The following is a 558-nucleotide window of genomic DNA, read 5'->3' as shown; positions in this document are numbered from 1 at the left end:
TTATGCTAGGCCTTGCTTAGCATGAGCACTATCTCACAAATTTAATTACTTTAATTTTAAAATTTGAACCAAATGGTCTCTCTTTCTCTTCGGACTATTTCTAGCATTCACCATCAAGGGGCGCATGCAAACAAGCACACACATGCCTCTTGCAGCGTCTCAAACCCGTTTGAGACGCTGCAAGATGCACATGAGGAAACAAAAAAACGTTCCCTGGTAACATTCCCTGGTAACCAGCCAAAGCATCTCTATAGCTGTCTCTTGCCCTGCTGCTGAAGCACACTGCCTGCCCGTATGTCCTGGCACTCAAAAACAAAACAAAAAAACCCCAAACCCCGCACTCACTGGCTGTGGCAGTGGCCATTGGGGCCACTAGGGACTCCTGGCAGAGCCCTGCCATGCAGCAGGGAGCAGCAGGCAGCATCCCCAGCCACCTGGAATCTGCGCTGCCACTGTCAGATCACGCCGGTGTTGCGTGGCTCGGAAGGGCGCCATGAGGTACCGCAAGGCACCACGTACCGTCTGGAAGCTCGGGGCGGCTCCAGCTGTCACTCGGAA

General features: G+C 52.9%; 1 protein-coding gene across 13 annotated transcripts in view; it reads right to left on the bottom strand.

The window, feature by feature from the left end:
• DST (dystonin) overlaps window positions 1-558 on the bottom strand; it is a 569,390-nt gene that overhangs the window by 178,696 nt on the left and 390,136 nt on the right. The window lies entirely within an intron of this gene.

This window comes from Gavialis gangeticus, unplaced genomic scaffold (assembly GCF_001723915.1).
Source record: "Gavialis gangeticus isolate Ggan-Ray unplaced genomic scaffold, GavGan_comp1, whole genome shotgun sequence".
NCBI classification, from domain to species: Eukaryota; Metazoa; Chordata; order Crocodylia; family Gavialidae; genus Gavialis; species Gavialis gangeticus.
Note: the sequence above shows the minus strand (reverse complement) of the source record. Positions and strands in the feature narration are given on the sequence as shown.